Source organism: Podarcis liolepis (assembly GCF_965112155.1).
Source record: "Podarcis liolepis genome assembly, chromosome: 7".
NCBI classification, from domain to species: domain Eukaryota; kingdom Metazoa; phylum Chordata; class Lepidosauria; order Squamata; family Lacertidae; genus Podarcis; species Podarcis liolepis.
In genome coordinates, this window is record NC_139561.1 from 55,571,858 (window position 1) to 55,598,041 (window position 26,184).

General features: G+C 41.8%; 1 protein-coding gene and 1 long non-coding RNA gene across 2 annotated transcripts in view; one reads left to right on the forward strand and one right to left on the reverse strand.

Annotated features, from left to right (window-relative positions):
- The window catches only part of GARRE1 (granule associated Rac and RHOG effector 1), a 61,743-nt gene extending 44,889 nt beyond the window's left edge, over positions 1–16,854 (reverse strand). Inside the window, exon 1 of the mRNA XM_083515175.1 lies at positions 16,624–16,854. The gene's annotated coding sequence lies outside the window, so the exon portion shown is untranslated. The remainder of the gene's footprint in view (positions 1–16,623) is intronic.
- A 532-nt stretch (positions 16,855–17,386) lies between these two features.
- Positions 17,387–20,642, forward strand: LOC310712283. The gene is made up of 3 exons (XR_014528840.1): positions 17,387–17,403; positions 17,507–17,595; positions 20,520–20,642. It is a non-coding gene; the product is annotated as an uncharacterized lncRNA (long non-coding RNA).
- Positions 20,643–26,184: the final 5,542 nt, after the last annotated feature.

Below are 26,184 nucleotides of genomic sequence, written 5' to 3' on the forward strand. Positions count from 1 at the left end.
ATGCATGTTAGTGCACACAGACTGATCACTCTCACTTTGCTCCACCCCTAGCATGAATGAGTTAACAAACCATGAAACAAATGAGTTAACAAACCAGCATGTTGCATTTGAACCCTGGATTGTGGTTCACTCTGCCCCAACAAACCAGGAGTGGTAAGCCAACAGCAAATCATATGTTAAGGTGATCCGTAATCTCAGTTCAGATCCAACATTGAGCTATATCAATTCTGGTTTGTTTAGCCATTCACACAGGGGAGGAGTGAAGCAGCATTCAGGATGTGTCCATCAGCAGAGTTCATGCCTTACTGTTACATGCAAATGCAGCTAGAGTTCTCTCTCAAGCCACTTTCAGCTCTTTAAAGACTATTATGTCTCATGTCAAGAGACATGAGTTGAAAGAGAACACATGGGAAAACCAGAGACTCTAGACTCAATCTCTCCTATCTCTCCATGGGATCAACAGAAATGGGTTTACCTCTGTTCTAGAGAGAACAGTGAAGTATATCCTCCAACATGCAGTGACCTCTGAAAGACAAGCAACGGTAAGGGTTTAGCTGAAATACATTAGATACCCACCCCTGGTCTACGCTGCAGGTTTCAAAGTGGAATCTGAAAATGAAACCGCAAAGAACTAACAAGCTGTTTTCTACCTATGCATTCTTCTGGCACTAACTTGGTGAGAGGATGTCACTTCAATAGCCTACTTGTGGCACACAATGTTCTTTTACTTACTGAGGACAGGGGTCAGAGTCACACTAACCCCAAGCCTTCCTTGGCAAGACCAAAAGTATCCAGAGCAACAAGAAAACTCCAAGACAAGGTACTCCTTGACTAGAGTATATAGGGAGAAAATATGAGGACAGGAAAAGGAAAATGTTTCCTTTGATGAGTGGGTATCTTTAAATCTACAGACTGCCCTATCCCAAGAACTTATTACAGTAACATCACTTCAACTGTCTAAGCTTTAATGAGTTCATGAATTGATCACTGGGATTCCTTTCTGGCAGAAAGCCCAGTACAAAAAAGACCCTACAATAAAATGCATCACAGGACTATGCCATGTTCCAGCTTCTTTTTTAACCCAAAGGACTTTGCATTGCTTTCTGAAATGAACTTACATCTGTGCTCATGTGTGCTGGTTTATCTGCTATTCCTAATGCTTCACATTTGTTGGGTGCCTGGTAATAAACTTTACACTATACATTTTATTATATATTTAGCTTCTTGAACAAGTCTGTTAAGTAAATCCAATCAAGTGAGTTATTCTTGCTCAACATTTGTGTACTACACAACTACATGAGTTTACCTCCCCTCACTTTACTTGTTTCCTTTCAGTTTGCCAAGAAACCTCTGCAGCACGTGCAAACACAGGTACTTTTATCTTGTACTTCCTCCTATGATATTTGCCCAGTATGGTCTGTTCCAATCAATATTCCTTAACTGGGACTCATTTAAAGGTACTCTACTTGATCACTCATATACCTTTGGATGATTATCAGTTAAGTTTGCATATAAAATAAATATTTATGAAGTAAAAAAACATTGTTTTGAAGTCAGAATTAGTGAACATAGTTATTATTAATCAACAGTCAAAGGTTATGGTACATTCTGCCTCTTCTATTTCACTTTGATTAATTTATTTAAAAATAAATGCAAGTTTGTATTTTAAAACATATATAGGGAATAATAAAGCCAAAACCACACTTTGTTTAGAGAATATATGTGTACATGGTAGAAGGTTCTTAGAACAAACATTCACTAAGAGGAGGGAGAAAAGGGGAGTGCCTCTTATGAGTATACAGTCGTACCTCGGAAGTCAAACTAGATGTTGGACTAGATGACCTTCCAACTCTATAATTCTATGATTCTTCTCCAATAGTGATGGAGCAGTTGACACTGGTGGAAGAGTGGTGAGCAGTGTCAAAAACTAGATCAACCAAAGCTGACTTTGGTGGCAAGATTAAAGGTGGACAAGACAATACCAAGTATCTGATATAACAAAGCTAAATAAAGTATATGATATAACAAAGCTAAAAAGCATGATGCAACTACAGGAATGGAATTGTTTTCTTACTCTAAGGGAAATTTTGCTGCTGAGGCAGCAGACTAAGGTAGCTACTCCTGGATTAGAACCCAGAGGATTCAAGGAAGGGGATGTCTTCTAGTCATGAAGTAGACTGCTATGTTATGAACTTTGAGACAAAGAAAATACTCTGTGTTACAACACGAAACAATCTGATCAACAAAAGGCTGACTCCAGATTTAATCCTTTGAATGCCACTAGGTTCATGAGTGAGTAGAGCATTTCATCACAATCAGATGTCAATGAACGACATTCAACTTTAGACATAGACAGAGTGCCATGCATGATATACCGGATTTTCGAATGGACAGACATCCCCGTCAAAGGAAGAAATATTAATAGTAAACAATTATATGGCTTTTGTTTATGAATTAAGAAACAATTGACAGTGTTTCATAAATATTGCCAATACATTATTAGCCCACGTGTTGCCTTATGTTATGAACTTTGACAGACCCATCAACATGGAAAATTTCTATGGATGTAAAGATTACCCTCCATAACCTTGAGTGAAGTGTATCCTTCCAAAGCAGGTATAGTCAATGAAGAAGGCATCTGAAACATCTTATGAGAAGAAAAATGGGATTTTCTACACCTTTACTCTGAGGATCAGATAATGTGTTTCTTGGAGGCTCTACCAATATTGGGGGGAAGCAAAGATGTGGGGAATTTTTAGTGCTGTATAGTATCAATTCAGAAGTGGAGCTACTGGAGAGTTATCAAGAGTAGTAGTCAACCAATATGGGTCAGAATAGAAACTTATGTTGCTGGTGCAACAGGAGTCTTGACAATCATGTAGCATTTTGACTCAGATACTGTTAACTTGTATTGTCAGTGGTGTAGAGTAAGTGGTCTCATTTTCCATTCAATCTGGTGTACACTATTATTGATGTCTGGACTCCTTAATGTCCAATATCTTCTAAGAAGTGTTGCATCCAGACAGCTTCAAGTCCCTCCAGGAGAAGATGTCAATGATTCTCTCCAGGTTTGGCAAAACAAATATAGTAGTGTGAGCTTTCCAGCAATGCCTGTGAAGTTCTACTAGTGTCTGGGCTGACCTGAGATGACCTCAAAGCAAGAAGCTTGAAACCATATGTTTCTATTGTGCCATTATTGCTTAGTAAAGCACAAAATATGCTGACAGGATTAAACTTTGTGATCTTCCAAGCAAAACAAGGCTGTTTAAGCCCATGACACTGCCACCTTTAAAAACAACAGCCTATGAGCCATATGCAGATGACAAAAATTGAGGGGGGGTAGTTTTTGGCAAGACAGACCTGCCAGTAACAATACCCAATAGTATCTCTTAGAGTGCTGAATGGCACTATTTAGTGGGAAGAAATCCCAATGAAAATCCTCATTATATATTTTACATGGCTATTTGTATATATTTAAACTTTTAATATATGGATGTTTTATGATGGCCTATACAGTGGTACCTCCGGTTGCGGACGGGATCCGTTCTGGAGCTCCGGTCAGATTCCGAGGTTTCCGCAACTGGAGGGACCACTTCTATGCATGTGCTGAAATGGTAGAGTGCTTCTGCACATGCAGCAAAACACTTCCGGGTTTGCCGCTTTCAGAACCAGAAGTTTACGTAACCTGAGGGTAATGTAAGCCGAGACGCTACTGTACTTGTAATACCTAATAAAGGTTTAGCGAAGTAAAAAAAGAAGAGTAATATACAAGATTTCAACCTTGTACCACTCAACTTCTTAACCAATCAGAAAAGCAGAAACTTCGGCAACGTTTCAGGTTTCCTAGTAACTACAATTCTTCTCCCTTTAAGTTTCAGTTTCCTAGGCTGATCTTTTGAACCCCTTTGCCAAGAACAGCCTCTGCACAGAATACAACCATATTATAAAATATAAAATAAACACAAGACAGCTGGACTGGTCTATTCAATCACACAAAGTTATGTTGAAACTAGAACCGTTTGTGCTAAAAAAGATTCACAGATAAATAATAGTTACAAACCCTTCATAACATGTTGCTAAAAGTATGCATTTCAAAGCCACCAGTTCAGTAACTTGGCTTTGATAGCTTGGGTAGCTTCCCCAATGCAATTCCCAGTTAAACTTAGCCTTACAAAAAAGTCACAAAAACAGACAAAAGCTGTGAACTTTCCCTTAATAACGGTGTTGCTACAGTGCTTATCTTGCTTACAAAGGAATTCATCATGCATTATTTACTGTGGAGTGGTTTTTTAAAACTGTTTTAATGCACACAGCTTTGAGTATCATGGAGAGGAATATAAATATTTTAATTTAAGTTTGTATGCTTGGGTAGTTGCCAATTATTATGTTGGTGCAATACAGTGATTGAAACAATGACTTACAGCAATAGTAGGATAAGTATACATTTTAAAAAATGAACATGAAGCAAAATGAAGTGACTTGCCCAACATATCAATTACAGTAGTACCTCTAGATGCGAACGGGATCTGTTCCGGGGCCCCATTTGCATCTAGAAGCAAACGTAACCAGCGACGGCATGTCTGCGCACGCATGCATCACTTTTCACCACTTCTGCGCATGACGTCATTTTGAGCGTCTGCGCATGTGCAAGCGGTGAAACCCGGATGTAACGAGCTCTGTTACTTCCAGGTTGCCATGGAGCGCAACTCGAACGCACTCATCCCGAAGCACATTCAACCCGAGGTAAGACTGTACCTTTATTGGGGTTCTTATGCCTGGCTCTTCACGAGTCCCCCCCCCCCAAGTATTCATCTTTGTAAAGAACGTTGACACCGTGGGGAGAGCATTGCACAGATTAGGGGGTGCATTACGGAAAAGGCCTGTTCTCCTGTTGCTATCTTGCAGGCAGCTGCTACAAACATTTCATTCCTCAGTGGCTGCCACCTTAGAATTTCATGCACTCACCTGCGTACATTTCTTTGTCACCTATGACTACCAAACAACTACTTGAATATAGGGGTGAATTTAAGCTTAACTCAGGGGTCCTTGACCTTTTTGGTCCCAATAGCACTTTTGGAAATCTAAGGAACTATAATGGGCACAACATAATATCCATCTCATGGAAGAAAAACTGGTATGATCAGAATACATGCAAACATGCAAAATACTTAACACAGCTACCAAGACAAAAACACAGTAAAAAAAAAGCAGGCAGCACCTCCCAATAAACAGGCAACATACTAAAAAAAACCCTAAGACCTCAGTTTTGAGAGACTGGGAAGGACAGGAAGCTTTGGCAGGTGCCAAAGGGAATGTCTCTGAGGGTACAATATTAGGCACCCAAGGCTTAACAAAACAGCCTTATAATGTGCAATTTCAGTCAAACTCTAAAAATGGGAAAGAATCTTCAAAATGAGCAAACAAATTAGGTACTGTACATCAAATTAGGGTTGCCATTTCAAAGCTTATAATGAACTGCAGAGAAAATATTATGTTCATTTTTCACATGGTCTAGTCTTTCCCCTGCCCTCCCCAATATTCTTAAGAGGGTCTCTTCTCCAGTCTTCAGAGAGTAGCTGGAATTGGGGAGGCAAAAAGGGTCCTCCTTTCCTTCCACTCTGCAGGTTTAATCTGAAATCTTAGGCGCAGTACTGCACCCAGAGCTCAGAAAATGCTTGCGCTAATGAAATTCCCTGTTGCAAAATGTGCCTAGAACAATGGAAGTTTTGAACACTGCCTCACAGTGATGCTGAGGATATAAAATTAAATAACCACTGCATGGCACTCCCAAGTTCCTTAAGAGCAAAGGTTGTATATGAAATGAAATTCATCAGATGGAATTTTCCCCATAGCAGTGATGTAACGTCAGAGAACACTTCCTCTGATGGATTTCTGCCTAGTGTGCAAATGTTAAATGTATGGGAACAAAGGTGGCAACACTACATAATCTGTTCAACAGGTACTATTCTGGTGTTAATGCATGCAAGAATACAAATGACCTGCACACCTTTGCTCCAAGCACGATGCAATTACTGCTCCAGATGACAGAATGCCAAGTATTTTATTTTGTTTCAGCATTAAAACATGCCTATTGTGCCACCTCCCACTGTGATCAAGCAGATGAGTCACCATGTTGTCCTGATGAAGTTCCCTAGGCATGGCTTGGAAAGACCCATCTGGAGAGATGCTGCCAGTCAGTGTAGAGACACTACTAAGATTGGCATAAGATAGCTTCCTAAGTACATATGCTAACAAATGCAGCCAGACATGGCCTCCTCTTTCTCAGCAATGATGCCTATCCTCAAGTACTAGCCAGGGTCTTCCTGCTCTACAGGTAGTGGGGAAACGTCAACAAAGCACTATGACTAATAGCATGACCCTGTGCACACCTTTCTTGGCAATGAGCCTCACTGAACTTAGTGGGACTGTCTTCCAAATCAGTATGCATATAAGTCTGAAAAAAATGTTTATTAAACCAAGCACCTCCCAGTCTAGATTGATAGGGATGTGCTGGCAGGGTCAACACCCACTCAACCCCGCAGCCTCCTCTGTTCAAAGTAACTGTGAAGGGCAAGTTCCTGCAGCTATTCTCTTGCGAGCTCTACAGATTTGAGTTGAGCCAAAAGAATGTGAAATGTTACGTTTCCAATTTGCTGAAACATTAGAACTGTGGCGGGATGCCTATGCAGGGACTTTAAAATGGGACTGCCATACCCTCTCTCTCCCACATCTTTTTCTGATTCATGACAATGGGTCAAAATAGTAGCAAATGAAAGCCCCTAAGAGCTTGGTCTGTTTGAAATATCAGTTACTAACAGCATGGAAATCACAGGTGTAGAAAGAACACTGACTGCATGGCTTGTGCCAGTGTCGAAACTGAAACCACACATAGCTATATACATACATGTGCTCAAAGGGAAGTTAATACAACAAACGCTTAAGAAATTGAGATAACTGAAAAGCAGTCATTTTCCTGGTATGGGTTGAGAAAACTGGATTTGGCTTGACAAAATATAATCCAACCTACAATACCCTCTTTCATCTCTCTGGACTCTGTTGCAAATATGGACACTTTATTAAAGTCTACATTCCCATGTCTACATTTTGAATAATCTAGCCGTCATTTTCTGGCAAGTATCCATTCTCCAGTTCCAACAAAATGAAAGTACCGGTATGTAGCTAATGCTTACAATACACAACTACTGGAAATGAGTAAAAGTTGTGTGCTTTCTTCTTACAAAGGAGGAGAATCCAGTAAAACCATCACTATTTGCATCACATAATATTCTAAGCAATTTATTGTGCAACTCTGAAATGTGCTGGCACAGGATCAAACACATACAGCCCTGTGGGAATGTTAATAAGCAAAATAAAAATAATCCATTGCTCAGAAGGGACCACCTCACTTTCTCCTGTTCACCCCACAGGATTCCACTGCGCAAAGAACTGGGAACAACTCATGTGAACCATGCTTTCCTATTTCAGGTCAAAATGGAAGCATGCTACCATTTTAGCACAAATGTGCCCCATTTTAAGTAACTGGCTAGGGACGCAAAACTGCACATGCACGCACACGCACACACTTCCTGTTCAATCTATGGCACAGCTTGATAGTTTGAAACACAGAACATAGCAAGATGTCTTATACAAAGTCAGACCACTGTTCATCTTGCAGAAGACAATCTACTCCAGTGTTCGGCAAGGTTTACCTCACCTGAGCTAGTTCACTCCAGCGGAGTTCCCTCCGTGCGCCGGATCATGCGCACCCCCGTGATTTCCGGCGTCTGCGTCTGCACAGACGCAATTTCCAGCGCAGGGGAAGCAAGTTCCCGTGCTGGTTTAGTGCAGCACACAGGGACTCACCAAGAGGGTGGCTCGGTTTGGAGGCGGCTCGTGGGCCGGTTAAACAACCCCTGTAGGCTGCTTGTGGTTGCCTACCCCCTGATCTACTCTGACTGCTGGGAGATCTCCAGGTTTTAAGACAGAGGACATTTCCACTCCTGTCTGGAGAAGTTGAGTTGAACCTGGGACCTTCTGTATGCAAAACAGGTGCTCATCAATCTACGTCTGGAGGGACAAGAGTTCTCCATCCTTAACATAGCGTGTATGTACTACCAGTGTCTCATTCTTATGCAGGGAGAGGGCACGGATGTTGGTGGAGTCCAGTTCCAAAAGGCTGCAGCTATCATGACTGGCAGCCAATGATGAGAAGTAGGTCTGGGGTGTTTGGGGTATTTTGTTAGCAGGGGGAGGGTTGTTTCTGTTAGGTTTTTATATCTTTATTTTAGTTCTTGTTTGTGGTTACAAGATCTCAATCAGTGTCCAAATGCACAGCAAAAAGTCAAAAACTTTTCAAAAATATGTAATATAAAATCACCGAATGGCGTCAAAAATCTAAAACAAGACTTGCTGCATCCTTCCTAGGCAATGCTAATAGTGCAACTCTATGCATGTATACTGAAAAGCAAGCACCAGTGAGTTCCAAGGGACTTACTTTCAGGTAAGGGTGTACAGGAATACAGCCACAAACAATATGAAAAGTGAAACTAGACAAAAACAACCGCATAACTTTATAAACCTCTGTCATGACTCCCCTTGAAGCGAAACAACCAAAGAGAGGAGAGACCAAGCAGCCCATAAAATCTGGACTAGCCTTGTATTTTCAAGCAAAAGGCACATCATTTCCAGAACTAAATTGGAAAGTATTTTTCTTTGCTCAGTCTTCAAAGAAGAAACTCTGTGCATCCCTCCCAAACTGCCAATGTGTTGACTACAGATTTACTCTATCATACCAATCCTTCACCACAAGAATGCAACATTCTTTTAACAGCAAAAAAATTAATAATTAGTGGCTAGACTAGATTTCATATACAGCAACATCTGCAAATCATAGTGTTTCACTTAGCAGATCAAATCCTTTTTAAAACCACAAAACCAAGCACTGGTTTTATTTCAAAACAGCAGAGGTCAAGTATGTTACCTTCCCACACAGATAAGGATTTGTGACTCATCATGTTTGCCTTATCACCATACCCAACAGTGCAGTTTGACTCAGGTTTACTAAGTAAGAGAGAAACCGAAGTTTTATTTTCTTATCCTGATGTTTCCATTCTAGTTAGGGACAGGGAAAATGTCTGAACTACTGGGAAGGCCTGAATTTGAGTATCAAGCTGCAAGAATGACCTTTCTTTCTTATTTACAAATTAACAAATTACCAGGTCTGCATTGTATTGTATCCACTCAATTGTTTTTAATAAACTTAAATAAGAAATTACTGTACTAGTCTTCTAAAAACAAAACAAAACAAAAAGCAAAACTTAACTTTTTACTACAACCAGCTTATGTACCAGGAGGCTAGAAACAGGTAACGTAAAACCATTTTTAAAAAATGATTTGGGAGTGGGGGTGATGTTCCAGAAAGTGACAGGCCAATTAATTTCAACTTAGTTCTGGGGACAGCATGGTTATCAAGCATACAAAATAATGTGAAGGATTAACATAGGTTCAGCAGAGGTAAATTCTGTCTCACTAACCCTGTATAAAGGTAAAGGGACTCCTGAGCATTAGGTCCAGTCGCGGACAACTCTGGGGTTGAGGCGCTCATCTTGCTTTATTGGCCAAGGAAGCCAGTGTACAGCTTCCGGGTCATGTGGCCAGCATGACCAAGCCACTTCTGACAAACCAGAGCAGCGCACGGAAACACCGTTTACCTTCCCGCCGGAGCAGTACCTATTTATCTATTTGCACTTTGACATTCTTTCAAACTGCTAGGTTGGCAGGAGCAGGGACTGAGCAATGGGAGCTCACCCTGTCACAGGCATTTGAACAGCCAACCTTCTGATTGGCAAGCCCTAGGCTCTGTGGTTTAAAGTGTATAGAGTTCTACAAAAGCACATAGATTGGGGTGATCCAACACTGTATACTTGAACTTCCAAAAAACTTTTAAGAAAGTCCATCATGAAAGCCTCCTGAGTACACTTACAAATTATGGATATAGCTTGGTACCTGGTTAAAGAACATGAAGCAAAGCATAGAAATAAACAAACACAAAGTTCTCACAATCAAGTGGTGTAAATGGAGCTTTCCCAAGGACCTACCCTAGAACTAGTGATTTTTAACTAGGTTATAAATGGTCCAGGAATGGCAGTGATATAGCCAAATTTACAGATACTGTACAAAATTATTCAGGGTAGTATAAAGTATAACAGGTTGCAAAGAACTCCAAGAGTACCTCCCAAAACTGTGCATGGGCAACAAATGGCATATGAGGTTCAATGCAAACAAGTGTAAAGTGATGTACATTGAAGATAACAATCTTAGCTTTTCCTAAGATGGGGTATGAATGATTGATTGGGAAAGAGATTTTTGGTAATGGTAGATAACTCAATGTAAATGTCAAACCAGTATGCAGAAACTGTGAAAAAAGGCAAATTCTAGATCACTACAAAAGGCATCAAAAATAAAACTGTCAAAAACATAATGCCTTTATACACACCTGTGGTGTAAGCAAACCTGGAATACTGTGACTGTCCACATACTTGCAGAGCTACTCCATGCAATAAACTGTCTAATGCCCAATAATCATAGCTTGCAGCACAAGTCAGTCAGCAGAGGCAGTGAGTTTGCATCCCCTTGGCAGAAGTGGTTTCTGTAGATCCCCTCTCTGACACCTGTGATTCTATGACCTTCTGGGTTGTATTCCATATTAGATCTACTCAGAGTAGACTCATTGAAATTAATAGACATACAACTCAAATACATCAATTTCAGTGGATCTATTATGAGAAAAACCTATCTGAATATAAAATCAACTGTTTCCATAAAGGCACAAAAGAGACTGGGTTGGATGAGAAATCATAGCTTTGCTGCAGTAACCTGATACCCTACAGATGGGACTGGCCAGTTCAGGATAAAACATTTTCAATAGTACTGATTGTATATACTGGAGTAAGCAATAAATGCAACCAAGGTAAAATCAGTACCACTTGGAATATTAAGCTATTTTCTGTTATAGTATACAATCTTTCTAACAAAACTTACTTGTTTAAATAACATTCTTAGTAGTGTATCAAACTTGAAAAAAAGAATTTTTAAACTTGAGCTGCAAGGAAAAATAAATAAAGCAAAGTTGAAGTCAGACTGGAAGAATGATCACTACTTGTGGTATGTGCACACATCACTTTTCAGGTTTTTAGACTTCTTTACCATTTCAAAAACTTGCAAATCCTGTTTGACAGTTACAGTGAGACAAGAGAGTGTACAACATGCCATGAAATCTAAATTTCTCTTTTAAATCTTAAAATAATTGTTTGTCTCCATCTGTGTCTTGGAAGCAAACAAAATTCAATTACAACTAGACTTGTGAGGTGTAGCTCCTTGAGAATGTCTGTATATTTAATCTAAGTTACTGCTTTTAAAAAGCCCAGAAAGGTTAATTAACCATCCTTAAATTTCCCACCTTCTCAATCTTGATTTAAATATAAAGCATCACAGTTTGATATATCAAACCGATTTGACCATCACATCAGAAATTTGTTGTCTAACAAGAATAAGAAGCATTCCCCAGTACCAGAGAAAGTATACAAGGTGACCACACCACACTCTCATGCACACACATTGCACCCACCATATACATGCAGACTATAGATATACATGCATTTCACCCTCACATCTACACAGCCACACACAACTTGCCTCTGCCCAACTGCATCTCTCCCTCATCCAAACACATTGCATATAAATCTATCCTATGTAACAGAAACCACACATATACACCTTCCACTCCACCCTCTCTCTCACACACACACAAAAAGACCACACATACATGCAGTGAAGGATATGCCTGGCACCAGTCCCATGGCTGGCAGCAACAATAAACAGACCTCTTCTCTCATCCCTTTCCCTTCCTGTGCAACTTTTTTTAAAGCCCCTCAGAGAGAAAGGAAGTGCCCACTCCTAGCTCAAAATGGTTGCAGAAACTTCAAGCAAATTGAAGAAATCTGGTTCTTCCGCCACCTGGCACTTGTTTTAAAGGAGTCCCTCCAACGGGAAAAGGAAGTGCCAGCCACCAGTGAAATGAGGCTGGCCAGCAACAGCACACTAACTTGAGTGAACAGGACTATTCCTGATGTACCCTCCTTTTCCCCACACACACCAATTTTTGTTTAGTTAGGGTTTTTTGCCTCTGCATGGAACAAAAGAAGTGCCCACCAACATGTGGCTGGCAGGCAAGGTCACTCACTCCTCTTCCCCCACCAGATTTTTTTAAACAGGCCTTCCATGTAAGGAAGCATCCACTGTCAGCTCCATGTGGTTGGTGGGCAGCAACAGCCCAGTGAAGGTCTGGATCAATGCTTCAGATTGCCTCGTGGACTGCAAGGGCGGCCTTCTTGGCACTATGGTACCCACAAGTGCTGAGCTGAAAGCCCCTGAAATACAGTTATTTTATAAAGGGATTGCAAACCAATGGGAAACATTTCCTGCCTAAGCTGCATCAAATCTAACAGCAGTTCTGGGGCACCTGCACTTACTTTAAACTAGACTTGCCTAGGTACCATTGCTCATATGAACAAAACAGGCAGAAATGAGAGCCAATAAAAGAAAAAGCCTGCATCTGTAAGAACTTGAATATGTTGGTATTACACAATACATAAACCACATATATTCAGCCAGTCACATAAAGACAAAATGCAGATGCAAATATTGAGCATGTCAAAGCAGTTTCTTTTTCAGGACAGGGATCAACAAATCAGGAGTTGTTTATCGTAAGTGGTAAGCCAGGAATAAACCATTGGCTACCACTTGTAGCCCACCCATTGGAATTAATGAAGTAAAATGCTTAGGGGAATGACTATATGAGCAGCTCCCACAGGGATTTATATATATAGTTAATAGAGGAATAACTGATTCATGTTGCAGCTGTATGTACACTGAAGGAGACGAAAGTATGAATCATGCTAATGAGGTATACAATGGAAAGAAAAGGTCACAATGGTTCCTACTATATGCATCTGTATTCACACTATGAGGGCAGGGGGAGAATTATGTCATCTGGACAATTTCTGACATTTAACATTTGGAGCTCAGAGAAACTGTCGATGCAGTGCCCAGGTATCAGCTCTATATTAAGTCCATGTACAATTCCTCCCAAATGAACCTCTGAGCACACAGATACAAAAGGAAGAGAAGGGGTTCGATCTTATGAAGACATTGGTACCTGGTTTCACTACACACACACACACACAGTCACAGTCACATGTGTCACACACAGCTCTCAATCACAACAGCCAACCATTCTGCCCAGATGATGCATTCTCACTCAGCAGGCTGAAATGGATTCTTGTAACAATCTCTAAAGAGGAAAAGCTTCAATCTGAAATCATGCCAGAGACAATATAGACCCATGAATTGTTTCCTAGTATACCTGTGTGTGGGATTAATGAAGACCTTAATTAAGATCACTGTCTATAGCTGTGAACCCAGACACCTCCATCACATACATACTCCTCTCTGTAAGCTACAGCACACACTTTTGATGGGATGCACACCTCAACGGGGGGGGGGGGGCGACGGGGGACGGGACACCTAACAAATCCCCTAACTGAGGAGGAGGAACAGATAGGGCAGATAGGGCACAGCAGTCAAAGGGTGAACTCACCTGTACCCAGTGCTGCCTCCTAAATCTACTAGAATTTGAACCATGATCTCCTTGATACAACTATCTTGAATGCTAATCTATCTTTACATCAAGTTGGGATTACTTCCTTTGGCCTCACTCTTGACATTTTCTAGCAGCGAGTTTGCCTAACTATACCAACTGCATTAAGAACTAACCCCAGCGTACTTTTAGAAGTAAACCACAATGTCATGCAACATGCAATAAAGGCTTATGGTAAACTTTGCGGGAGCTTTTGTAATTAGAATCTAGAATCAAGATCCAACTATCATAAAATCACCCCATTACAGAAGACAGGGGTTTCTCTCATTACAAGCATATGGTACAACTTTAAATTTTTACCAACTGTACAAAGATTTTCTTGGACTAGATGCCCAATTATTACCACATATAAAAGTACTTGAGCTCCTTCAGTACAAAAACTTCCTCCAATGTTCAATGCTCATTACCTTCAAATAACTGCATGGGGGGGTTCTTGAAGAAAAGAAAAGCAATGCCATTGGTCTGTTTTGCTTCCCTTTCCCTCTCAGTTGTGAGGGGGAAGAGCAAGGAAAAATAGTCCCATGTGAAACCTATCCCTATGCTCATTTACTCAAAAGTATGCCTCAAGACTTATGAGACTTGCTTCCAAGTGCCTAGTCTGCAACTATAAACATACAATGCCTCATTTAGAAGCTAATGTAAGAACCAGATCCCATTATAGACAAAAATACTAATTCCTTAGAGCTAAACTCAACAGCCACTTGCTCTACTGCCATTATAATCTGTTGAACTGCTACCATTCATTTCTTAAAACTGTTCTAAGAGCATTCCTTATCTGCCAAACAAGTATATATTTACAATCTGTTTCCACACTTCTTTAAATTAGCATTATTCATTTGCATAACACTTTGGTTATTGTAAGATACAGTGTGGAGACTATCCATCTGGAAAAGCAGAATACTTAGTATGTTATCAGAAACCAATGACTTTAGAAGCACTACAAAAATGATATGGGGAAGCAAATTCACAACCATGACTCTATAGAAGTTTGTATTATAGACAATTTTTAAAATTGAAAATGCATTAACACAAAGAAAGAAATTAAAGCCCCTCACAAGTGAGGGAGGGGGAGTACTCAGTAATATGTTAGGTTTGCAAGCTGCAGAATCTGATGTCATGTGCATTTCAGTACTTTTATTCAATAAAGAACAAAGTGAGATTACATATTTTACAACTATGGAGTATACCATTCAGAACTCTACAGTGATAGCCTTCCAGTTTAATGGCAAGAATTACTATGTTAAGGGGCTTAATGTTCAAGAACACAAATTTTGCTAAAAGTAGTCTGAACTACATCTCGCTTATTGGTATACTTGAAGGAAATTAATGAAAATTCAATCACATTCTAAAAAGCTGTTACTAATATGGTTCTCTCTCTAAAGAGAACTTTTAAAAACTTTAATGTCAACAAAGCAGCTTTATTGGTTCATATTTTTGTGATTAGGTAAAAGAAGTTTTACCATTCTAATAAAACATATACTTCACCCTTGTACCTCAAACAACAAATCATTCACCAATGTTAGTGAGGAAATCACAGCTGAAGACAGTTTACCAGGCATTGATAAAATGCTACAACAAACAAAACCTTCAGGGATGTCCCCAGCTTTAGAATAAGCCAAAACCACCCAGCAGTATTACAATCAGCATCATCCCCACACCAACCAATTAAAGAGATATCCCTACATCACACCTAAATAAGATCACCCTAGAATTGCTAAAACCCACAGATTCAGAAGTAGGTCCAAAACTACCAACATAGGTTCAGTCTTCCCAACCTTTTAAGACCCCAAACCCTCCTTTAGGCTAAACATGCATTGGGGAGTTTGTTTATTTTACCATCTGTAATGTGGCAATGCAGCAAGGGTCAGGCTGCAACCCTGCCAACCAGCTGAAGACCAAGGGATTAGACAACACTTTGCAATGCATGTCAACTTTAAAAGCGCAGGGGGCGGGGGTGAGGAGGCTCCTGCCAACGTTGGACAAAAAGGGGTTTGCAGGCTAACATTTACAGTTCCTAGTTTTCGAAAAATGATCACAAGCACCAGGGAGAAATAGAGGGAGAGCGCTTGTAAGGCAGAGAAGAGGGTGTCCTCACCCAAGCCAGGAATCCCGGGGCCCTTTTCTTGGCCTGTGTGACGGTGTCATGTTTTGCTCTGGGAGGCTGGCTCCAGGGAGCGAGAGAGAGATTAGAGCAGGCCTCCCCCCCTCCCTCTCTCTCCGAGGGCCTGGCACACTAGTATCCAGCCTGCCGGCCTGCCCTCACACGCACTGGCTTTTCTCCCTCCTAGAGAGAGCTGCTGCCCGGAGAGGAGCCTTCTTCGCAGGGCTGGGTCACTTATTCTGCACAGGAAGATGCATTGGAATTCGCGCAGGCGCAGTCCCGCTCGGAATTAGCCCACCTTAAAATAAATAAATAAGAGGAAAAGGGACGGGAGACCGCGGGGGTGGGAGGGTCGCTCCAGAAACTCGTCGACACCCCCTTGCCCCCCCCGCACAGAATGCAGAGCTTTCTCCTGTCTCTGAAGCCCCCCAAAGCGAGGGGGAGAGAGAGAAAGGTGTGGGGGTCTAGGCTCCCACAGCGCCCCCTCCCAGGGACTGCCTAAAGGTTTCCCCCACCTCCCCATTCGCTTCCTCCTCCTGCTGCTGCAGCCCCCTCTCCTCAGCCGCTGCCCCCCCCTCGAAGAGGGAAACACCCGCCCCCCCCGACAAACACGGGGCCTTTTTGCCGCGCGTCTCCCCTTTTTCCCCCTCACAGGGGGCAGCGTGGTTCGTGCGCCTCTCATCCCCCCCCCACCGCACCCCGGCCTCCCCTCATTCCCTCACGACGACGGCGCCCTCCCGCCCGGCCTCCGTGAGGCAGCTCCGGGCCCGGAGGAAGGCGGAGGCTCCCCGCTCGGTCCGCTCACCTGCCCGCCGCGGCTGACAAGCCTCCCCCAGGCCGAGCGACGAGAGCCGGCCGCGAGCAGCAGCCCCTTCCCCCGCCCCGGCCGGGCTACGCTTCGCTCGGGGAGCGTCGTCGACGGCGGTGGCGGCAGCAGCAGGCGGTTGGAGGCGGCGGCAGTCCGGAAACGCCAACAGCAGGAGCGGCGGTGGCGGCGGCTCCTCAGCCGGGAGCCGAGGGGGAGGGGCTTGGGCGGGGAATGACAGGCTCGGGGGCGGGACCGAGAGGAGGAATGCGGGGGGAGGGGCCGAGCAGCGCTGCATTATTTATTAGCCCTAGTACGTAGTCTTGTTTATTAGTAGTATTAGTGCTGCATTATTCATTAGTAACAAGTATTTTTTATTTTATTTTAATTAGGTATTCATCTTCCGGAGGTGTGGCCATGCTTATCTCTTGAGGCAAAGAACAGCGAGTCTTGTGTCAAGTTAAAAGCGCGGTCCTAAGCATACACCTAGCACCTAGCCCACCTAGCACTCCTGCCCACCTAGCAGTTCGAAAGCACCCCTAAGTGCAAGTAGATAAATAGGTACCGCTTCATAGCGGGAAGGTAAACGGCGTTTCCGTGTGCTGTGCTGGTGCTGACTCGCCAGTGCAGCTTCGTCACGCTGGCCACGTGACCCGGAAGTGTCTTCGGATAGCGCTGGCTCCCGGCCTCTTAAGCGAGATGAGCACGCAACCCCAGAGTCGGTCACGACTGGCCCTTACGGGCAGGGGTACCTTTACCTTTAAGCATACATACTCAGGAGTAAGTCTTACTGCATTTCAGCGGGGCTTACTCCCGGGTTAATGGGGTAGGATGCCGAACACATTTATTCAGGCATAAGGATATTGTTATTATTACCTTCCAGAGGCGTGGCCGCATTACGTTCTTGCAGCTGAAAACAACAAGTGGTGTGACATTTTAAAGGTGCCGGCCTAACTGTGTCTGCTCAGAAGGGTAAGTCCTATTGCATAGGGCTTACTCTCAGATAAGGCTGCACAACACATTTACTCAGGCATAAGGTTATTATTATTGCCAACCACCGTTTTATTGTGTTTACATTAGTAACCCTGTTCCACAGTAGTTATTCATTAAAAACATGTAATATAAACATCAAAACAGATTAAATGTGACAACTCCCACACCCAGACGATTATGATTTATTGATTCGGCTTGCATCCCACTCTTCCATTTGAGAGCTCAGAACATCTTTAGTGAATATTATCATTACTCATCTTCCAGAGGTGTAGCCATGATAAGCGATTGCAGCCCCAAACGGGTCTTGTGGCAACTAAAAAGTGTGGTCCTAACCATGCCTACTCAGAAGTTAGTCTTATTGCATTCAATGGGACTTATTCCCAGTTAAGTGGTTAGGATGCCTATTGCATTTATTATGGCATAAGCTCTGCCTCATATATATATGATGTGGGTGTTGTTGACAGGAAGAAGGAAGTATTTGAAATGTTGAGAATCACGTTATTGACAGTGGCTATTCACACATGCAAAGCAACAGTTCCTCTTGATAACAGACTTCTTTTTGGCATTGGTGTCAATGAACAGCTAGTACAATTTAAAAACAAAACATTGTGTTGATTCAGTTCACAAGTGGTGGCACTGAATCTGCAGCAGTTTCAAGGTGCAGTCTCTTTTTGTTCAAGGGTTTCTGCCTTAAGTTCAGTTGCTTTACACAGCATCCTGGGAGGCTGAAATATTTTTGCACTGGGGAAACAAGACCCAGGGAATTAACTGGTCCCACAGGTTTTTTGGGTAGCAGGGCTTCTGGAACCAGCCCACCTTCCCGTCCCCTCCTGCATATGCCCTTTCCCTTCTAATTCAGGGTCCTTGGCTCATCACCTGTGTAATGTTTCTGGGTCAACGGCAGATATAAAGAATTAGGAGTAGTTTTTATAAAACAAGCTTTATTCAGAGTAGTCTCCAAGACCTTCTGCTGGAACTGAAACACAAGGCCTAAGGAACGGCCCAGGGTCCTGTGACTCCAGAGGTAAGTCCTCAGATTGCCAAGCCTTTAACCTTGAATAAGTTATAAAATGTGAACAAAAAATGAAATGATTTTTTTAAAAAACCCACAAGATTATTACTATAGACATATATGTTGATTCTGCTGCATGAATTGCATAGACACAGATGTATCTACTATGGAACTTAAGTGATCTTGACTAATGAATTACACTATACATTTTACACTCTACATTTTAGCACATCTCTCTATAAGTCGTTCTGGAGATTTTATCTTTCTGGTAGAACACCTCAATGTTTGTTCTACAATAACCAGTAACTTGTTATTTGCTGGTTTCGGTTTTGGCCTTGACAGACCTTGATAATCCTTTCCAGATAAAATATTCACATGAGCACCAGTGTTTAGTTTAAATGAGATGGATATCTCATTCACCTGCATAGAGAGAATCCAGTCGCTTTCACTAGTCTTTCTTGCTTTTGCTACATTAACATAAAACTCATCTGAAATACCTTCAACAGTGTGCACCTGGTTTTACTTTCTTTCTTTCTCTGGCTTGGTAACACATTGCAAAATTATTCCCACAGTTAAAACAGCTCCCCCCCCCCATGCTCAACGGTTTAGGACCATGCGGCATTCCACATTTTTTGCATGCTTCTTTCTTTTGTATTATTATTATATTTTTATTTATACTCTGCCTTTTTCCCTGACGGAATTTTAGGTGGCTCACAGATATCCCTCTTCTCACAGTGAGAGAAGCTATTTCCACTTTTGAAACTCGCTTCCTTATACTCTGCTCCTTAATATGCAAAACAGATTGCAGATTGCACCCAGGGCTGATGGGACAAAAAGCAAATTGTGTCTGTTTCCCCCATTTAAAAATAAAAGCCAGAGTTGTTTGGGAAAGCAAGTCCCCTATGCAGCAGAGAGCAGAAGTAAAGAGATACGTGGTAGTCGTTATATTGGCAGAGATGAGGTATAAATTTAGCTGCTGCCCTAGTCAAGAGAAGCCCAATTGCCTAGAGAGTCTTAGTGTTTAGCCCACCTAACCTGCAGAAACTGGATCCCATCTTTATATAACAAAAAAATCATCTCCCACCTCACCCCCGTGGCACACACCTAACTCTGCATAGGATCAGAAAGCACACTGATTTCAATTAAAGACTTACATTTATGTTTCTGACTCCCATCTTCTCTGCACACTTACCTGGGATGAGCCTCATTAAGCTCAAGTAAACATGCCTAAGCTTGGGCTATTCTTTCTCACACTGAAATCCATTGAGCACTAGAAGTGCTCTGCTTTGGCCTTTAAAGTTGGAGAGAGGACTGGCCATGCCATTTCAGAAATAAAACATGCACATTCCTTCATTTCTTAACATGTGTTCGTGTGGAATGAGGTGAGGCCCAGATTGTGAATTTGTGATGAGCCCAGCAAAATACTCATTGGGTCCTGCATAGGCCTGTAGCTGGGGGCGGGGGGTGACCCCCCAAATGTCCTTTTTTCAAACAAATAATTAAATTTGTTACAGAAAGATTAAAAACAAACAGGAAATCCTTTGTTTTACTTCTCAAGGGCACAAATGCTATTTTTGGGGTGGGTTGGCAATAGAATCGGCCTAGTATGAAAACATCACGTGAGAAGGGCCAGGAGGCAGAACTTAAAATGGAAGGAATTTTGACAAGCCAGGTCAATTTGTTTTTAAGTATCTAAAATCACTGTTGAGGGACTTGGAAGGTAGGCAGAATTTCCCTGCCTGATGAATGAGTTGGCAAACAAACACCTGCTATATGACTATGATATCCATTCAAGAGCTATTATTCTTCAAGGAGGTGGGATTCTGGGAGTTTCTGCTTGCTGGGCTGAGGAACTATTGGCCATGGGGGTGTATTTTTTATGTCTTGTCAGGTGGGGGTGCAAAGGATGTGAAGCTATATTTTCCCCTGGCTGGAGGAAATGCAGGTCCGCAATTCATCACCACCATTATTACTTCAAAGCAAACATTCATCATAAGTTTGTTTGCTGGAAGTAAATCCAGAACAGCAACTCTTCTGTGCAAGGCAAGGTGGTGGCACCATCCTTCCCATATGAAGAGAACATTGGATCTAACCCTTTGTCTACTATCAGTAGACTGCTGTTTTGTAAGGAGAATGTACCACTGAGAAGTCAGCAAGAAATTCAACTAACTTGCACCAACAGATTTAGGTAACTCTAAACCTGCACAGCCCCAAATTTCATCATACCCAGGGGTCTACAATGTTTGGCCATACATGGAAGTTCCAGTGTTCCTGTCTTAAATCTTAGAGGAGTGGCTGGAGTACTCAGTTACCATAGTAGAGATGTTACTTCTTCATTAGAGAAAAAAATCCTGTTGCAAACTCTGACTCAGCATTTGTAAATGCAGGCGACTCTGAAGGGAAGCAGGCAAATGTTTTCCAGGCACACATAGTAAATTGCCCATAAAAGTGCAATGGATAATTTTCAGGAGCAAGAAAAGCGAGGATCAACAGGAGAAACTATTCAGAGGAAAAAATGTGTAGCCAAGTGGTGGAAAATAACAGATACTATGTCAAATGTATTGCTGGAGTAAATCAGTTTGTAGTGGTCAATCAGTTGTCTTTCAGGGGCGATTCAGGGTGTGAACAATTAGGAGTAGATGCAGGTGGTTAGCTGAATTTTCTATGAGAAAATATTTTTAAAATTGCAACAAATTGTGAAGACTATTCCTGCAGGTGCTAAATATACTAGCCCTGAAATCCAAAATGAAATCCACAGCATGACTCAAACAGTTGTAGATTTTTTTCTGGAGCAAATGGTTTAAAGTACTTGTGTTGTTGGTTGATGAGACTAGGGACAAACAAGGCATTGAAGATATAGGGTTATTCCTGATTTTTTAACAACCTTTTTGTGTTAATTGTTGGCAAGATAATTAAGAATTGTTGAAGTTGCTTAGTGAAAATGTTTGAATGTGCCTAAGTTGCAGGACAACTCCAAAAATAAGAGTTAATTATAAGCATTTCACAGTTTTGCCTTTAAAAGGACCTGCCAGATTTTGATGTGTTTTTAATCTTTGTTGGAAGCCGCCCAGAGTGGCTGGGAAAACCCAGCCAGATGGACAGGGTACAATTATTATTATTATTATTATTATTATTATTATTATTATTATTATTATTATTATTATTATTATCTGTCCCCTTAAACAGCTCCATTACTTTTGGTCCATCCCTTCCCCCGCCCCCCCGAACTTTTAAACTGGCTTCAAGCCCGGTCCTGCACCAGGATGTTCCCAATAGACCATGCCAAAAATGTACAGTACTTGGATATTCTGTTACATTATATTGAAAAAGGAAAAACAGTCGTATGTTAGTAACTAGATGATAAGATGCAATGTTAATACTTACAAAGGGGTGTGAAGCAGTTGTACATATTATACTTTTGTGGACTCATCCTTCCAACACAGTGCTTCCCAAACTTCCAGTAGCTAAGAGCAGGATCCATTATGGAGATGTGGCAGAATCACCTACCACCAGCAGATAGGTGCAAGCCCAGGGCAGCAGAATCACGCAGGGAGGCAGCAGACAGCTTCCTCTGGGGGTGGATGCTTTGGGAGTGATTTCTTTCTTGCAGTTTGGGAGTTCTCAATCTCATGAATGGATGCCTAACTTGCTATCGCTGAACAATGCTGTTTGACAATGCTGCTGCACAAGCCAGCTGGTCTGTTAAAAGTAAATGTCAGAAATAATCTTTTCCAGCCATCAGGGCAGGAAGTGTGCCATTGTTCTGCTATCCTGGCCAGCTAAAGCCCTTTTTCTTTTTCAGAGAAGTGGTTTAAAGTTATTTGTTGCTAGATGAAACTGCTGACCCACACTTGTATCCCTAGGGGTATGAATAACAAACTATTCATCAAGTATTGTCCTGGTCAGCTTTACTGTAGGAAAATGTTTGAGGAGGCAGTGATGGCTGGCAGCCTAGAAACCCACATCACTCTCCAAACAGGGCTGCTAGCCATGGCCATAGGCAGGCCACTCTCCATAGATCTCTGGAATGGCAAGTAGGAGCTGGATTTGGCCCTGGGTGCTAGTTACTCCTCTATTGATATATGGCCTGAGGTTCCACCGAAAAATGAGTGCCTCTTAATTCCTTTCCACCAAACAACAGAATAAACACCTGGTTGATAGAACTGGAAGGCATCCAACAGGACGTTTAGCTGATCCCATGCTCCGAGGCAAAACATCCTCTACTTAAAAGCACCCCTCGTAAATATTTGTCCAACCATACTGAAAACCTCTCAGTTTCTTCCAGGGCTGAACCACTCCTAAAGGCAGGAAGCTTTAAGTGACATTTCATTTAAACGTTACCTCCTTCCACTGATTTTCTTGCCTTATCCACTGGAGTTGACCTTTTTCCTTTTTCACCTGTTATTTGCAAACTGTCAACATACATCCAACCTTCATATTCTATTTTTTTTAAATGATATTTATAAAAAATTTAAGTTACAGAAGAAAAAAAGAAATAACCATAAAGTAGAAAAAAACAATAACAAAACACATAAAACATATAAAAACCATACAATAATACAGCAAAAAAAAAAACAGACAAAAAAGAAGCTAAAAAACACATCCAATATTCCATGTCTTTGCCTTTCCTTAACTTATTTCATCGACCTCCTCACACCTTCCTTTTTTTTGTATTCTAGTTCAATTCACTATTTCAGCAAGTTCTTCCCATCTTTCTCAATTTTGATTCTATAGTTTTAACGATCTAACCTTAATTTTTTCCAATTTAACCCAATATCAATCAACTTTTACTTAATTCTTTGTTGCATTTCTACTAAAACCATGTTAATTCATCCCCGCGTCCTTCTAACACTCATTAATTTTACAATGTTTCTGTAAGTATACTTTAAATTTTTTTCCAATCTTCTTCCACCGACTCTTCTCCCTGGTCTTGAATTCTGCCAGTCATTTCCGCCAGTTCCATATAGTCCATCAACTTCATCTGCCATTCTTCCCTGGTAGGTAGATCTTGTGTCTTCCAGTATTTCGCAATGAGTATTCTTGCTGCTGTTGTAGCGTACATAAAGAAAGTTCTATCTTTCTTTGACACCAATTGGCCGACCATGCCCAGGAGAAAGGCCTCTGATTTCTTCAGAAAGGTATATTTATATACCTTTTTCATTTCATTATAGATCATCTCCCAGAATGCCTTAATCTTTGGGCATGTCCACCAAAGGTGAAAGAATGTACCTTCAGTTTCATTACATTTCCAACATTTATTATCGGGCAAATGATAGATTTTTGCAAGCTTGACTGGTGTCATGTACCACCTATAAATCATTTTCATTAAATTCTCTTTTAAGGCATTACATGCCGTAAACTTCATACCAGTGGTCCATAACTGTTCCCAGTCAGCCATCATAATATTATGTCCAACATCTTGTGCCCATTTAATCATAGCAGATTTCACCATTTCATCTTGAGTATTCCATTTCAACAGCAAGTTATACATTCTTGACAAATTCTTAACTTTAGGGTCTAACAATTCTGTTTCCAACTTCGATTTTTCCATCTGGAAGCCAATTTTTTTATCCAAATTGTACACCTCCATTATTTGATAATAATGGAGCCAATCTCGTACTCTGTTTTTTAATTTTTCAGAACTCTGCAGTTTTAATCTGTCACCCTCTTGTTCCAAAATTTTCCAATACTTCGGCCATTTGGCCTCCACATTGAGTTTTTTCTGAGCCTTTGCTTCCATTGGTGACAACCATCTTGGGATTTTATTTTCTAGCAAATCCTTATATCTTATCCAGACATTAAACAGTGTTTTTCTTACTATATGGTCTTTAAACGCTTTGTGTGCTTTAACCTTATCATACCACAAATATGCATGCCAACCAAATACATTATTGAAACCTTCCAAATCCAAAACATCCATGTTTTCAAGAAGCATCCATTCTCTCAGCCAGCAAAAAGCGGCTGATACATAATAAAGTTTTAAGTCTGGCAGGGCAAATCCACCTCTTTCTTTAGCATCAGTTAATATCTTAAATTTTATACGAGGCTTCTCTCTGCCACTTCTTGAAACAGTCCATTTTGTCCAAAACCTTCATATTCTTTCTCTTGTCTGAACACGCCCAGTTACTCCATCCCTTCTCGATGTAGTTTGCTGTTTTATCACCAAGGAGGTCTCCAGGACTTGACCCCCTGCAGCATACGTCCCCCAGCCATCTTCTCCAGTCTCATCCCCTCTCACCTTTAGAGATGGACTGACACAAAGAAATGGAGCATGCACATGATCTAAGATAGGAGGGACACACATGCACAGAGGGACACACATGCACACGCACACCCCACCCAAACAGTCCACACGCATGCCCACACTGCATATCAACAACTCACAAATTCACACACTTTGCATGGAAACACACCAAACTCTCACACTCCTGCCCTCTCATGCACTCAAATGCAGACACACACACACATAGCTCTCTCTCTCTCTCGCATGTGCACGCTCTCTCCACCTGTGAAGTGTGCAATCGGTTAAGAGTAAAATACATATTTTCTCCCCGCTCGCTGCCTCCAATGACATTGCTGCAATGGGAAGGTACACACCTGCTAAAGATACTGGCTACCAAATGGTGGACTTAATTAAAGACCCAGCAAGACAATTAAATAATTCAGCATTGCAAAGGGGCCACATGTGCCTTGCATGCAAACGGCCCCAGGTTCAATCCCGGGGGCAGCATCCCCTGGTGGGGTTGTGAATGTTCCCTGCCTGAAACTCTGGAGAGCTTCTGCCAGTCAGTGTAGACATGGCTGGGCTAGATGGACCAGTGGTCTGACTCAGTATACGGCAGCTTCCTGTGTTCCTAACACAATCACACATTGTTGCTGTACAATCTCTATGCCTGTTAGAAATATGGTGGTGGTAATTCAATGCATTATGTCTAGGGCGGTACTTTGATTGTGGTGGTCTGAATCCCAAGTGACCTTCCTTCCTTCCCATGTTAGCCAGATCAGGGTGCAGACATGGGATGCATTTGTACTAAAGAAGAAAAATGTCCTGAACACATGTATTGTTCTCACTTTGTAAGACACGGTGATTCAGATGTCTCGAGTCTTGGTTATTTTGCTGGTTTCCATCCTGAAACCATTAGCAGAAAGGAAGTCTTTTGCAAAACCACAAAAATGCAGTTTCCAACCTGATGTGTCTGGGAAAGTAATTTGCATGACTTTTGAACTTCAGGAGGAGCCAAGTGCATTCTGTTTGGCTGACTGAGACATGGTTGCATTTTATTAAATGCCAGCAGTGGTCTTGATGCTGTTTGGGACGTGACAGGAGCATGGAAAACTCGTGGCCCCAAATATGCCACTTGAGAGAGACCCAATACAAGAGCATCGTTGCCCCACCTCGCACTCCCTTGCTGCATCAAAATGATGTTCCCAGTAAGCTTCTACTTATCACACACCTGCTTCTCCTAAGTGCAGGAAGCCCTTTCTCCATTCCCCTCGGTCAGAGAGAGAGGAGAGAGGCTTTGTTGGTGGCATGGGAGTCCTGGAAATGTTAGGCC